Source organism: Leptinotarsa decemlineata, unplaced genomic scaffold, assembly GCF_025532065.1.
Source record: "Leptinotarsa decemlineata unplaced genomic scaffold, Ldec_3_MD MMD2_P_RNA_scaffold_6, whole genome shotgun sequence".
Lineage (NCBI taxonomy): Eukaryota > Metazoa > Arthropoda > Insecta > Coleoptera > Chrysomelidae > Leptinotarsa > Leptinotarsa decemlineata.
The window spans coordinates 1,892,819-1,906,231 of NW_027412533.1; the positions used below are offsets into that span (position 1 = coordinate 1,892,819).

General features: G+C 33.9%; 1 long non-coding RNA gene across 1 annotated transcript; it reads left to right on the forward strand.

The window, feature by feature from the left end:
- Window positions 1-6,602: 6,602 nt before the first annotated feature.
- On the forward strand, window positions 6,603-8,978 carry LOC141480063 (uncharacterized). The gene is made up of 3 exons (XR_012464142.1): window positions 6,603-7,184; window positions 7,283-7,431; window positions 8,842-8,978. It is a non-coding gene; the product is annotated as an uncharacterized lncRNA (long non-coding RNA).
- The last annotated feature ends 4,435 nt before the right edge of the window (window positions 8,979-13,413 follow it).

A 13,413-nucleotide genomic window follows, 5' to 3' on the forward strand; every position in this document is an offset into this window, starting at 1 on the left:
GGAGTATCGTTCTCATGTATGTAGCTCTGCCCCCAAACATACCTTGAAGTTGCAGGGTTCCATCCAGAAAAGAGCCATCCGCCTGATTAGAGACACGAATATCACGTGCAACTTTGATACCCTGGAACATAAAAAAAAGGTTGGAGATTTGTCTTTCTTTCATAGATACTTTCACGGAAAGTGTTCTAATGACTTGGCACATTCGATTTCGCGACGTACTGTGGCTGCTCATCGTTTAAAGGTTCACCTCAGTACACCTTGAACTTCACTGTTTAAGAATTCTTTCATCTGGAGCTTGGGTGCATTTTTGAATAATTAATTGGAGCTACTCAACGAATGCATTGTATGCATTCAAATATATATTGCATGGTTTCGCAATGAGCACACGTAAATTTGCTGCTTCTTTGCATTGGAAGTGCAACGAATAAGCCGTTTGTTGGTACCAAATATTTCTCACATCGCAGGTCAAAACTATTCATTATGGTTTCCACTGAGAGACATGAAGGTGAGATATCTGCTATAATAATTAAAGAAACGACCGAAAACAGATAAAGGAGCTCGTTCCTGATAAGAAGTTCATGTTATGCCTGACAGATGTAACAGAAAAAGTCTCACAAAAATTGACTGCATGAGTTGAAGAATTGTCAACAAAATTTGAGATGACTTAACAGAAACTGACTCGTGTTCTTCAATAGAAAGAGAAGCTGAGGGTGTTTGGAATTCCAGAAAATGGAAAGGAGAATCCCGAGCAGAAACTAACTGATTCATCAATTCCAAATTGTGTCTCAAAAACATTTTGTTGAATTCCTACTACCAAATCAAAATACAGGGTCATGGAGAAAATTGTGGGAATTGTATTCGTTTGAAAATGTATTTGTAGGATTAAATTGCAGTAACGATAGTTCAAGTTCAATTCTATTTTATTTTAAATCACTTCTCTTGGTGAAAAAAATTGGATGAAAAAGCAATTTGAATTGCTTCCGGAGATATATTCACAAAAGTTGCCGATATGGAAATCAAAATCAAGAACGAGGATGATATCTTAACAATTCTATGGAAACTCATTAATTCCAAACTGAGTGTTTGCTGTTCTCATAAAACACATAAAACCTCATCACTAAACTGTAGTTATCTAAAAGATGACTGAATTCAGAAATAGAACATTCCAAAAAGCGGATGAATCTGAAAGTGAACAGGATTGGGAATTGTATAAATAGAATGCGTTTCAATCTGTATACATTTTATTTAATCTGCACCTAACCGCCAACATTCCGTTTGAAAAAAGGCAGTTTTTAGAATCCTTTTCGAAATGGTAACTCAGGAACAGATTTCAAGTGATCGTAACCATGCTGGAACGTCACAGATCCAAATCGAACTTCGATATTGCAGAAAACAAAAGTATCTCCAATCAGTATACGACATGGTTAGTGCTGATACTATCATTTAAAAAAACAGTATATCTAAATGAATGGAATGAATGAAAAATTACTATAGTTAATGATATCATATTGACTAACATTATTTCTGCTTTCAAATTGAACGTAGTATATTTTTCAGGAAAGATAAATTTTCCAAAAGAAAGGTTTTGGATACTCTCTTCCCCATCTCCATATGAAAAGCGGGCATCTTCCAAAGGAAGGAAGGAAACAAAATAAGTAATTTCATACAAAGATGTGCAGATAATGCAAAAAAGTAGGCTAGGTTAGGTTAGGTCCAATGTGAGTGGATCTATTCGACCCTCCACCGCAACCTGCAAGGGTTTATTGTGGCTCACACCTATTCACACTCGACCAAATAGACCCAACTTCTTAAAGAAGCCTTTTAGTTCGTATGGTGAGTGATGTTTCAGGTCAGATGGTAAGAGTACGGTTCTGCCGAACTCTAAGAACCTGATTCAGTCCCTAGCGGGACAAGCACAAAGTATGTACTCTGCTGTTCCATCATTTTCCAAACAGAGACGACACACACTTTCTTCCGATAGTTCGAATCTCTGCATATGATGATTAAAATGACAGTGACCTGTAAGAAGGCCTGTTAGACATGGTAATTCATCCCTACTGTAGTCCAACAACTGTTTGGTATCAAGCTTCGAAAGGTAAATAAACGCCTTGGAGTGAGCCAATTCTGAAAGATTCTGCCAGAAGTCCATAAATCTTCTTGCCGTCCGGGTGTCCAATCTTTGTTTGGCAAAGGCTGAAGCGATGCCAATGACTGGTTCTGGTTCGATGAAGCTGCTTGCAGCATCCTTCTTTGCAAGTGAGTCAGCAGCCTCATTGCCTTCCAGGCCAGTATGGTCAGGAATCTAGACCAGAGACAATCAGTAAAGTCTTCCTATCGAGGAGAGTGGTTTTTGGCTATTTGCTACCAATTTAGACATTGCTCGATAGAAACCAAGAGCTTCCAACGCCGCTTGACTGTCCAAGAATATTTTTATTGACTTTTGTATGAGGTGGGATATTTCCAATCTCTCCGCACACAATTCAATAGCAGGAATTTCCGCTTGAAATATAGTCGCATAGGTTCCTAGGCAGATTAATACCTCTGTCCTGGGTCTGCGACTGAAAACACCTACACCAGAACCGAAAGGTGTTTTGATCCATCTGTAAACCAACAACTATCTGTTCTTGATATTTTTTCTTCCGGAGGAGTCTCGAGAAGACTAGAGCAAAAAAGTGAATTTCAGAGTCAAACTGAAAGAGGAAGAATTTTCGAAATAGCTACTTTCATATATACATTGTATTCCACGAAAGAAAAATTCCTTCTGAAAATGTACTTTGATATGAACACTGAATTATACAAAAACACTTTTCCCTGTTCATTATGAAATTGATCAGATATTATTCATATAATTCCTACACAATATAGTGAATGAAAGAGGTAAGTGAAATTTCACCTATGTAGAACACTGTAAACATCCGATGTTTTGTCATGAGACACTTGCCTTATGAGCTCTTCAGCACCAAATCTGAATAACATAAGAAATATACTCCATTTATCCATGAAATTACGAATGAGATTGATCTACTCATGTCATCGATGACAGTACGTAATGATATTCATTCGTTTATTTGATTAAATTCCAGCCGTAGGAATCTTGTTTGAATTTGAAGGGGTATATTTTTGAGAAGAGATTGAGTTTTGGAAAAAAAGGTTCCAGCTCTCTACTTCTTCATCTTAATACAAACAATTTTGGGAATCTGCCAAAGAAAGGCAATAATCGAAATGCAATTGATTTCAAAAAAAGTAACTCTGTACAAAAATGTGTAGATTATGCGAAGAAGTAATTTTCAGACACATACTAGAAAAAAAACCCTTTCGAAACAGTTACTTTTTCCATTCTTTTTGTTCTTGAAACGACTTCGTTGGATACTAAACGGCCCCTTATCGGCCCCTTATCAGCTTTCAAAGGAAGCTGAAATTATCTGGTGGAGTTTGAAATAGTATTTCATAATAATAAGCCTTCGCTGGTTGCAGTAAAGTTAAACTTTGTTCCAGAAAAATTCCCCATTCATCTTGAATATAAAGCCGGACATAAATTTTCATCAGAACAATCACCGTTATTCCAAATGTTAATGGAAAACTCATGGAGATTATGTTGGAAAAATCTTGAAAACCCGCAAAAAAATAAAAAATGAGACGATGCCACTATTGTTTGGACATGATCTGGAGAAATTTTGAACTATTTCAGAACAATGCAATTTCTTAAATACGAACAAGTTCTTGGACTTCTTACCTACTCTGAAAGAATTGATGATAATGGAGCTCAAAAAGCTCATTAAATATCAGAAGAATTCCACTTCTTGCCCTCGAGGCACTTAACGTCGAAATTACTCAATGTAAAACCATCGAATGAAACCTTGTGCTGATACTCCATCTCAGTTATTCGGACACTTCGTTTCTCTAATCCCCACTTTTTCACTCTAATGGCTTTCCTCTATAATAATACACGGCAGGTGTGCGTGCGTTAAATAAATTCAATCTCGTTATTAGGGTGTTCGATCTTATCATTAGGGGTAGGAAGTGTCGAAAATAATTTTCACCTGTGCAATAACGTGGGGAAACTCATTTACGTGCAGAAATCTACCGAGTTATGAAGGTAGCCTATTGTGAAGCTTATGGTTTGGGAGATACAAATTATTTAAGTTGAAAACGAGCTACTTTGAATAACTTTTGAAACAATGATTTGCAGGAAAAATAAAAAAACAGGTCAACGATTACAGGAGACCACATTTTGGAGTATTCGTTCTGAAGACAAATATGGAAGCAATAAATCAGAAAAAAAATTATTAATTCTTGAACCAAAATCTGATGACTGGACAATGAGAAGAAAACAATTTTTTAGAGTAAATGTTCAAAAACTTTCCCACCAACGTCCATACAATGATAGAAATGGTAGAATTAGACTTTTTTGAAGTATATTTCACAAAAACACCTATGAAACCTAGGTAACAGATTGTTCAGGAGTTCATTGAGAGTGGCTCGTTCTCAACTCCAATAATTTTCAGCTTCCAAATTATGAGCTTCAGACAATAATGTATTCTACTTTGTTGAAATCTTTCCATCGTGGAATATCTGATAATGCAAAACAATTGCTCCATTGAAAAAAATAGTGACATGCTCTGGGGTGCGATAGAAAAAGTTAGATCAAATGTGAATATGTCAAAACGTGTCCCCCTGTACACTAATGTTGAGGTTTTTTTTCATTTTTCCTGAAAATAATTGTTTCAAAAGTTATTCAAGGTGGCTTGTTTGCAGCTCAATCAATTTGTAGCTCCCGAACCATAATCTTCTAACCATATCTTTTATATTTTGTTGAAATCTGCTCATCATGGAGCATCTCATAATGCGAAACACTACAGGGCAATCAATTAAAAAAATTGGTGACATGCTGTGGGGGTGTGATAAGGGAAGTACCATCAAATGTGAATATGTCAAAATGTGGCCTTCTGTATATTATGATTGATGTGTTTCTTTATTTTTTCTGCAAATAATTGTACCAAAAGTATTGAGGCTAGGTGAAAAGTTTTGATGTGTTCAACGACCACTAGTTGAAGAAAAACTCGATAGCAGTTGGATATTTACTTGTTATAGAAAATAAGATTTCTGTTACTGAAACAATTACCGTACCAAATTCAACTGAAATATTCTCTTAATTCATTTAACTATATTTCAAGTAAAAAAATGAAGGGACATCGAAAATTCCTACGATACACTTCATATGTATATTTGAATTTGAAAACTGTCATTCTTTTCATTCATTTCGTTCTTAATTATATTGGTTTTTCTGCAAATGCTGTTGAATTCCTGAAAAATTATTTGGGAAATAGATTGCAATATGTAGAAATGAAAAGGGGCAATGTTTCAAAATAACTTGTTGAATGTGAAGTACCTTAATGGTTGATTCTCGGTCCTCTCCTCTTCAGTATTTTCACATGTCAAATGGAAAGCTGAAAACGAAAAACGAATTAAGCAAGTGAATTATTATATTTAGAATATAATTTTCGATCGGAGATATTTCCTGAAAATTAATTTATTAACGTTATATCAATAATTTTGCACGAGGTAGATGAACGAACGTCGATTTCATCGTTGTTATTGTCGCGACTCAGTTCTCGCTTGGCTATTTACGAGAGGATTTTTATTTGCTGTTTCACCCATTCATTCATTCATCCAAAATAATGAAAGAACTCATTTGAAACTTAATTAAATATTTATTGTGAAGAAACAGATAAAAATAAACTCACTCAAATGTTAATAAAAATAATACATTAAAACAATCAAAAAACTTACATTATACTGCCACCCAGCAGGATTGAAGAGAAGGAGATGTGCTGCATTGCTGATGACCAATCGATACGCAAAGTGAATACTGTCTACAGTCTGTTGACTGTTAACTGTCCATGATCTTGACCTCCCTCAATATTTATGAAGAATTATACGCTGACATTGCGACTTTGATCCGGTCACTGTACTGAGGTAAAATGCTCAACATGCAATCTGTGCCAAGTTTGCGTATTTGGAGATTGTTTTATATTCCATATCCTGTGATCGGATCAATTTCGATGTCTATGAACTTGAAATATTAAAAGATGGAATTTTCAATACTAAGTGTTCTTGTGTTAAAATATTGAAGTGAGGTTGGAATATCTTTCAGTTCATATATTTACTTAAATGAATCAATCTGAATTATTTCATGTTTATTTTCTATATTTGACACATCTCCCCTCCACGTTAAAGCTGGCCCCCAGCTTTCTGGGTGGTAACGAAAAACAAAAAAATGAAAACTCACAACTCAATAAAAATATTTTGAATAATAAAAAAACAATGTTATTAAAATATGATTATAAACATCAATTACAAACTATATGTCCTATAAAAGTTAGAAAAAACTATATTGTCCAATTGATTCTGCAACTATGAGTTCCCACACTAATATTGTCATATTGTCCGGCACTGAACTTTGTCTGTCTTCGTGTCACTCCACCAATCTGTCCGCATAGCGTTCCGTGTCTAGGTTCTGATCCTATTTTGGTTGACGGCTTCTCGGCACCACAACTCGACTGGATGGAAACATTGCCAACGTAGTAGTGGAAGGGATTGGACTGGACTATAATTACGTATTACGTTGTGCTTTGCGTTTTCTCGTATTACCAGAACATGTTTTTATGATTTCTGTGAAATGTATCTGTCATTCTGTTCCATGCCTATTCTCTCAATTGTGTATAGAGAAGAAGATTTACGATTTGACATGACATATGACATACATATAATTTGATGAATATGTGAATATTCAGCAGCATTTTTGGTTCACTGAAGTGATTTTGATTTTACACTTTGAAATATATTCATATCTGTGTGTTCATCGTGTAATAGTGTGATCAAGTTATTAGTTGCCCAGGAATATAGAAATCACCCCTTCGAGAGCTTTAAGGAAACTTCAAACATCATCGTTTGTGGTTCTGTTGTGTCAGCATATATGAAACTAGCGTCGTTCTCATAAATTATTAGTGAAATATTTTCTGTAGGCTGCTTGGGATTTGGATTATCTTAGTACTCAACGGTATGACGGTGATTCTGGATTGTTTTGAGTATTACAATTCTATTCACATATTATGTCTGTGGATGATGTCTGCCCACACAGGAACTGTTTATCAGCTATTCAGAACAACTGGTAACGCAACAACGTAAGTATTCGTTTCTGGTTGAATATGGCACTAGTGACTGCGATATTTCTATAGTCCATTCATTTGAGCCATGATGATTCAACTTCATGTTTCCCTAGGTCATCGTGCTGTCTGTGGTACGATCTACTGAATGTCCTGGAGTGGAAAACCGTAACAGTGGTGATGGAGTAGTGGAGTAGTGACTGCCTCGAAGTGCCTTGGGGTGTGGTGTTGCCTTGATTGCATGAAACAAGAGAGAAATTCGGCAGTAAGTTCTTTCATGATATATTTTTATTCATATAGCTAGGTTATGTTACTATTAGATTCGATAATAAAAAAAATCAAAAAAAATCACTGCATTATATAATTAACAATCATTTGACAGTTCAATCTAATTGGTTAGAGTACATATAATATACATTAAAGTTGATTTGACAATAACTAGCAGGTACCTTACAAATTTCTTTTTCAATTTTGAAGCATATTTTTTGATTTATGCTTGAGCATATTTTCAAAATTCATTGGTTCTTTATGATACACCCATTTCAACGTTCAATTCTTTTTGTACAATGTTTTACTGATTCCTTTCAGTATTTGTCACTTGCCTATTCAATTGTCACCTCATGTGATATACATTTCACTGAATAATAGGAAATTGAAAATAGCAATAGCAATTTTTTTTCTTTTCAATGAAAATAAACACCTATTCAAAATATTTATCGAAAACAACTACTTTCCTGGCTAGTACCAACGACGAATATTGAATTATATTTGATACATATATATTAGTAAACACATGTGAATTGCATCTCTCAGATTTTGCATATATTATTATTCTCTTTATTTTCTCTTACATTTCTTCATAATTACCATGACGTAGTAACTTTCTACATCTTGAAACATCATATTTGTCTTTTCTTAAGACAACTTTCTGTGTCGTACTTTCTACAACATCGTACCTGTCTTTCCTCCGAAGACCTCATGTATGCGCATTTCATTTCATGCCTCATACAAAATTCATATTATTATCATCATCATTTCTCATGAACATCTAGCACATTTTACACACCTTCAAAAATGAAAAATTTCATGCAGTTTTGGGAGCGTCCTCCACAGTCTGCCTTTTCATCTCGTGTGTATAGTCTATCTATATAAATGATTCTTCTGTAATACATAATCATCAATTCTCACCTTTTCAATATATCTATATGCTTCTTTAATTTCTCATAATATTACAAACTTCACTGTTTGTAGATCATCAGTCTGAGATGCTATTTCCTATTACTTTCCATACAAAATAAAAAAATAAAACTATGTGGTGACATTGAATTGTTTGTACTTCTTCTCTCCAGGGGTGTGTCAATAATGCATTCATTCCTTAATTAATTGTATGTGAAATTATATTTGGAAAATGCAATACTCTGTATCTGCATTTCATTCAATTACTATTCTCTAATGTTTATATCCTAACTATTCTGGATTCTTATATGTTTAAAATTGAATATTTTAATTTGAGCCAGAATCCTCATTCATGAAACAATTCAGTTCTGGAATTTTTCCGTATACCTAACTAGATAAATTAATTTTTGTTTGATATTATATGTACTCTGGATATTTCTTACTACGAATTTTCATGAAGGATTACATGCATTTATTAACAAATTTAATTTTGTTATAGGGGAGGCCCTTAAGATAATGCAACAAATGGTGAACAATAGTATTTGAGGAAAAAAACTTTTTGTGAAAGAGAGGTAAGTATGTATGAAGTGTAACACTGCCATGTGAAACATGTTTCAATAAAAATTTTTAAGACCAGCATCTTTTATTATCTCTTGATATCAGTTTCGCAATAAATATTTATAGGAAATGAATTATTACACTTCAAACTTAAAGGAAAGAGTTTCCCAAAATTTACTGAAAATAGTAAATCTGAGAAAACTTTCAATATTTTACATTGCACTGTATCAAAAAAAAACGTCATAAACCAATCGATAAGAGTTCATATTTATACTGGTTGTCAACGATGAGGATTTTTTCATGCTGGCGTTCCTTATATCAACATAGAGTAGGAAGTTTTGTATTTTGAAGTTCAGTCTGCTTTTCCGTTAACGAGCTTACGATATGAAAATTTTCGGTTTTATAAAAAAATTAAGCAACAGCTTGTGTGGCCAACAATTAGTTTGTGTTATGTTAGCAGAAATAGAAGCCAGCGACATTTTTCATAAAGGTAGATGTAATAGATCATATTCGATAAGAATTTCATTTGGAGCACATGTATCTTCGCTGAGATGGATATTATGTCTTTTTATTCACGCCGTTATATCAACTGAATATTACCTATACTTGCAATTGCAAATTATTACAATACAAACAGCAAACAAAATATAAAAATGGAAAATTTAAACTTCAATTACATATGACAACTCACTCTGATGATTATAAACATGAATCGAACACAGGAAAAACTTAATGAGCTGACGTTGATGACTACTATAATTTTTTCCGAGTCATTACCAATAAATTATCAAAGGATGATTGGGAACAAGGAATATATTATGAATCCAACTAATTGATACTATGATACACATTCCCAAGCTGATGAAACAGATACTGGTAGGTGTATCATTTATTTATCAAAAAGTCAGATACGTGTGCAAAATTTCGAAATCATGTAATGGGTAATCGTACGGAGCTGGATGAACAGGTATTCCATACGTTTAGCCAATGTCAACAGTACAGTTCCAAGCTGATGAAACAGATATTGGAAAATGTACCGCTCATACTCTCGAAATTTACAGACAAAATACCTATGAAAAAATTTGTCAAATTATTCTATTGGCAATCATAAGAAGCTGAATGAACAGATATTCTTTATGATTGCTCAACTTCAGTAATACTTTTCTTGCTAAGCTGATGAACAGTTATTAGAAAGTGTATCACTCATAATTTGAGGAGAAAGGGAACATGGAAAATTGAATGAAATAAAAGGTTAAGGATAAACTATGTTCCAATGACTTGTTGTATATGGATTTAAAAAATAATTGAAGCACAAAAACCAAATTATAACACATTCAGAACTAATCATCAAACTACCAAAAAAGACATTTATTTGAAGTATATTAAAAAGAAGGAAAAACTGTAATTTTACTGGATGAAACAGCTATTAAATTTCCTCATTATTCTCAAACAAAAGAAAAATACACTTTTCAGCTAATTATCACAACATATTTTCAAAACTTGAACAATTCAACTTTTTGTATCAGAGAATTAGTTTCGCAGGCCCATTATGAAGAATGAAGCCCCCGAGAACGAGAGAGGCGCCTCCACCACGTGTCGCAACTCACTGCTCGCTTGGCTATTTACGAGAGGATTTTTATTTGTTGGAACAACTCATTTAAAACTCAATTGAATATTTATTGTGAAGAAACAGAAAAAAATAAACTCACTCAAATGTTAATAAGAATAATACATTAAAACAATCAAAAACTTACATTATACTGCCACCCAGCAGGATTGAAGAGAAGGAGATGTGCTGCATTGCTGCTGACCAATCGATACGCAAAATGAATACTGTCTACTGTCTGTTGACTGTTAACTGTCCATGATCTTGACCTCCCTCAATATTTATAAAGAATTATACGCTGACATTGCGACTTTGATCCGGACACAGTACTGAGGTAAAATGCACAACATGCAATCTGTGCCAAGTTTGCGTATTTGGAGATTGTTTTATATTCCATATCCTGTGATCGGATCAATTTCGATGTCTATGAACTTGAAATATTAAAAGATGGAATTCTCAATACTGAGTGTTCTTGTGTTAAAATATTGAAGTGAGGTTGGAATATCTTTCAATTCATATATTTATTTAAATGAATCTGAATTATTTCATGTTTATTTTCTATATTTGACACAATACTCTTTTTTGTATTCCGTGAGACTACAAGTAATATTTTCAGCCTGAACAACTCCATTTCAAGTTAAGACTATAACATATCTCCTTAAAATGATCCTGGCTACAGGACCGACTAAACAATCATTACTGATACAAACTACACCTCACGATTTGATCTCCACAAACTCTGTGGAGACCTCCACAGAGATCAAATCGTGAGGTGTAGTCTATCACCAAACGATACGTTGTCTTCATCACTAAAGTTGAAATTTCGAAACTCATGCGTATAGAAAATTGTTTTTCAAATTATCAAAAAACTACTTTTGCTCCCGCCAAAATATTCAAACAAAACCAGTTCCTTCGCCAACTTACCACACCGACTTTTTAGTGCCTTAAAAACTGGAAATGGTTTTCATAAAAAAGTGTCTCGACGGTTTATCAACAGTGTTGTCACGAAACGGAAACAAGTCGTCCAAAAAATTGTTTTGAAATATAACTGAATTGAATGTGAAAAAAATGTGGAAAAGTCTTTTTTTTTCGCTAAACTAACCCTCAGGAGTCGAAACTTCTACAAACTAAAGGTTACCTACTTCTCAACGTGCAATAGGTCACATGCATATTTTTTTCTAATTGTTCTAATCGATTATATAATGCATACAAATACTGAAAACATCAGATAGATGTCAAAAACATGAATAATTAGTCAGAAAAAAATTTATGAAATTGTATACCAATTGGCGGGAATATGTGACGTCAAAGTACATGTCAACAAAGCGATCCAAAGCACAGAGAAGTAAACATGGTTGATTCTATATTGTATTACTTGATAATTTCAATAAATACAAGATGGAAAGTAGTGGAAAATCAGTTTATAAGTACTGCATAGTTCCGAAGTGCAACGATACAACGGAAACTGCTCCTCAAAAAGTATTTTTTTCTTGTGCCAAGGAATGCAAACATTCGATTAAAGTGGTGTAAAGCTATGAAAAGAGACGAATTTAAGAACCCGAAACTGTCTGCAATGAGCTGCTTATACTGTTGTGAAGATCACTTTGATGTAGGTATTTTTATATTTACATAGGTATATTTATATTTAGTGTCATAGTCTAAAACACTAATAAACATATTTACTTCTCGAATATAAAACCTTTCCGACTGCTGTTATTCTTCATTTTCAGGTAGAAAAGGATACAGAGAACTCCATTCAGTACCAAATAATGAATGAACAACAAGGGGTACCCGTTACATTACGTCTACGTAAAGGTATTGTGCCCCACAAATTTCACTGTCAGAAAGTAAATAGGCCAAAACCTGTGAGAGAGGCTGCTCTCAAAAGACAAAGACTTAGGTTGCTTCAAGAAACTCTATCAGAAGCTGCCCCCAGAGAAGTTATGGAAGAAACTAATTTATGTGTAGGCCCTGTAGATACAGCAGATAAAACAATCACCAGAAAAATTAATTATTGTGAAGCTGGTTCTAGTTCATCTTCACACGACGTTTTCTCAACAGGAAATAAAAGCTTTGCTTGTGACAAAGCCGTTTAAGTTAACACAATGAAGCCAACGACAATAAAATATAGAAGCAAAGGTGTCACAAGAACCTACTTCTTCCGAAGCGAGTTAGTCTCAAGATAACAAGGACAGACAATTTCAAAATGTGATGCGTAGTGCAACATTGACCGCTATGGAAAAAATCCTAAAATGATGTTAGGACTGCCTAAAGACAGTTACCATTTGATAAAACTATTAAGTGATAATATCGCAGTTCCCACTATTGACATTTCAATAACCTTGAAGTAAATAAAGTTAAATGAATCATTTGACATATTAGGTATACAATTTGGCTATACACAGAGCACTATAAGTAGAATATTTTCGAAAACAGTAATTGTTCTAGCAGAAAAAATTACGGAGTTAATTGTGTGGCCTAAACCATTTGACATAGTAGAAAATTTACCTATCGCTTTTAGAGCACGGTATTCTAAAGTTGTTTCAATTGCTTAGAAATAGAAATTGAAAAACCGTCCAATGCAATAGAAAATAAAAAATGTACCCTTATTCAGCCTCCTTCAGCGTTCAAGTCTACAGCAAGTACAAAACATGAGGTAAAGCAGTCCAAAAGAATAGCAGCATTAAGAATCCATGTAGAGCGTGTAATAAACAGGTTGAGAGAATTTCATATGTTGTTGCCTCATGCATGTGTACATCACAGCTTAGTTCCGATAGCAAATGAAGTAATAGAAATAGCATGTGGCGTAATCAATATGCAAAACGTTTTAATAAAAAAATGAATAAAATTTCCAAGTGTTTTATTTTTATTCATATTGCTGTGGCACACTCAGAAGGTACATTATTT